This window comes from Corvus moneduloides, unplaced genomic scaffold (assembly GCF_009650955.1).
Source record: "Corvus moneduloides isolate bCorMon1 unplaced genomic scaffold, bCorMon1.pri scaffold_194_arrow_ctg1, whole genome shotgun sequence".
Lineage (NCBI taxonomy): Eukaryota > Metazoa > Chordata > Aves > Passeriformes > Corvidae > Corvus > Corvus moneduloides.
The window spans coordinates 609-3347 of record NW_022436932.1 but is presented as its reverse complement, the minus strand read 5'-3'; the positions used below and the strand labels follow the sequence as shown (position 1 = coordinate 3347).

At 48.5% G+C, this 2739-nt stretch overlaps 1 long non-coding RNA gene across 2 annotated transcripts; it reads left to right on the top strand.

The window, feature by feature from the left end:
• The first annotated feature begins 322 nt into the window (after nucleotides 1-322).
• Nucleotides 323-2455, top strand: LOC116438946. Of its 2 annotated transcripts, none has more exons than XR_004238003.1 (3): nucleotides 323-361; nucleotides 834-918; nucleotides 2307-2455. It is a non-coding gene; the product is annotated as an uncharacterized LOC116438946 (long non-coding RNA). The 2 variants fall into 2 exon arrangements; XR_004238005.1 differs by having other exon boundaries at nucleotides 339-391; nucleotides 839-918.
• Nucleotides 2456-2739: the final 284 nt, after the last annotated feature.

The following is a 2739-nucleotide window of genomic DNA, read 5'->3' as shown; positions in this document are numbered from 1 at the left end:
TGAACCAGTATGGACCAGTACGGACCAGTTTGGACCAGTAGAGACCAGTTTGGGTCAGTTTAGACCAGTCTAAACCAGTAGAAACCAGTATGAACCAGTACAAACCAGTATGAACCAGTACAGGGTCTCCACCCCCCATTAGGAGCTACAGCAGGTTCTTGGAGACTCCTCCCAGTATGGACCAGTATGGACCAGTAGGGATCAGTTTGGATCAGTTTAGACCGGTCTAAACCAGTACAAACCAGTAGAAACCAGTACAAACCAGTATAGGGTCTCTGCCACACATTATGGCCTATAGCAGGTCCTTGGGGACTCCTCCCAGTATGGACCAGTACAGACCAGTATGGACCAGTACGGACCAGTACGGACCAGTATGGACCAGTAGAGACCAGTTTGGATCAGTTTAGACCAGTCTAAACCAGTAGAGACCAGTATAAATCAGTATGAACCAGTACAGGGTCTCCACCCCCCATTAGTACCTACAGCAGGTTCTTGGAGACTCCTCCCAGTATGGACCAGTATGGACCAGTATGGACCAGTTTGGATCAGTTTAGACCGGTCTAAACCAGTAGAAACCAGTATAAACCAGTAGAAACCAGTAGAAACCAGTACAGGGTCTCTGCCCCCCATTAAGTCCTAAAGCAGACCCTTGGGGATTCCTCCCAGTATGGACCAGTATGGACCAGTAGGGATCAGTTTGGATCAGTTTAGACCGGTCTAAACCAGTCTAAACCAGTAAAAACCAGTAGAAACCAGTAGAAACCAGTACAGGGTCTCCGCCACCCATTAAGTTCTATAGCAGATCCTTGGAGACTCCTTCCAGTATGGACCAGTACAGACCAGTATGGACCAGTACGGACCAGTACAGATCAGTATGGACCAGTACGGACCAGTTTGGACAAGTAGAGACCAGTTTGGGTCAGTTTAGACCAGTCTAAACCAGTACAAACCAGTATGAACCAGTACAGGGTCTCCACCCCCCATTAGGACCTACAGCGGGTTCTTGGAGACTCCTCCCAGTATGGACCAGTATGGACCAGTAGGGATCAGTTTGGATCAGTTTAGACCGGTCTAAACCAGTAGAAACCAGTAGAAACCAGTACAGGGTCTCTGCCACCCATTAAGTTCTATAGCAGATCCTTGGGGACTCATCCCAGTATGGACCAGTATGGACCAGTACGGACCAGTATGGACCAGTAGAGACCAGTTTGGATCAGTTTAGACCAGTCTAAACCAGTATAAACCAGTATGAACCAGTAAAAACTAGTATGAACCAGTACAGGGTCTCCACCTCGCATTAGGACCTACAGCGGGTCCTTGGGAACTCCTCCCAGTATGGACCAGTTTGGACCAGTATGGACCAGTTTGGACCAGTATGGACCAGTACGGACCAGTAGGGATCAGTTTGGATCAGTTTAGACCGGTCTAAACCAGTACAAACCAGTAGAAACCAGTAGAAACCAGTACAGGGTCTCTGCCACCCATTAAGTTCTATAGCAGATCCTTGGGGACTCATCCCAGTATGAACCAGTATGGACCAGTACGGACCAGTTTGGACCAGTAGAGACCAGTTTGGGTCAGTTTAGACCAGTCTAAACCAGTAGAAACCAGTATGAACCAGTACAAACCAGTATGAACCAGTACAGGGTCTCCACCCCCCATTAGGACCTACAGCAGGTTCTTGGAGACTCCTCCCAGTATGGACCAGTATGGACCAGTATGGACCAGTTTGGATCAGTTTGGATCAGTTTAGACCGGTCTAAACCAGTATGAACCAGTATAAACCAGTACAAACCAGTATAGGGTCTCTGCCACACATTATGGCCTACAGCAGGTCCTTGGGGACTCCTCCCAGTATGGACCAGTATGGACCAGTATAGACCAGCATAGACCAGTAGAAACCAGTATAAACCAGTATGGGGTCTCTGCCACCCATTAAGTTCTATAGCAGATCCTTGGGGACTCCTTCCAGTATGGACCAGTTTGGACCAGTATGGACCAGTACGGACCAGTTTGGACCAGTAGAGACCAATTTGGATCAGTTTAGACCAGTCTGAACCAGTACAAACCAGTACAAACCAGTATGAACCAGTACAGGGTCTCCACCCCCCATTAGGACCTACAGTGGGTTCTTGGAGACTCCTCCCAGTATGGACCAGTATGGACCAGTAGGGATCAGTTTGGATCAGTTTAGACCGGTCTAAACCAGTAGAAACCAGTAGAAACCAGTACAGGGTCTCTGCCACCCATTAAGTTCTATAGCAGATCCTTGGAGACTCCTCCCAGTATGGACCAGTATGGACCAGTACGGACCAGTACGGACCAGTAGGGACCAGTTTGGATCAGTTCAGACCGGTCTAAACCAGTATGAACCAGTAGAAACCAGTAGAAACCAGGAGAAACCAGTTTGGACCAGTATGAACCAGTTTGGACCAGTATGGATCAGTATGGACCAGATTGGACCAGACTGGACCAGTTTGGACCAGTACGGACCAGTATGGACCAGTACAGACCGGTCTAAACCAGCATGAACCAGTAGAAACCAGTAAAAACCAGTTTGGACCAGTATGGACCAGTATGGACAAGTACGGACCAGTATGGACCAGTTTGGATCAGTACAGACCAGTATACACCAGTAAAGACCAGTAAAAACCAGTACAAACCAGTATAAACCAGTATGGGGTCTCCGCCCCCCATTAGGACCATTAGCGGGTCCCTGGGGACTTCTCCCAGTATGGA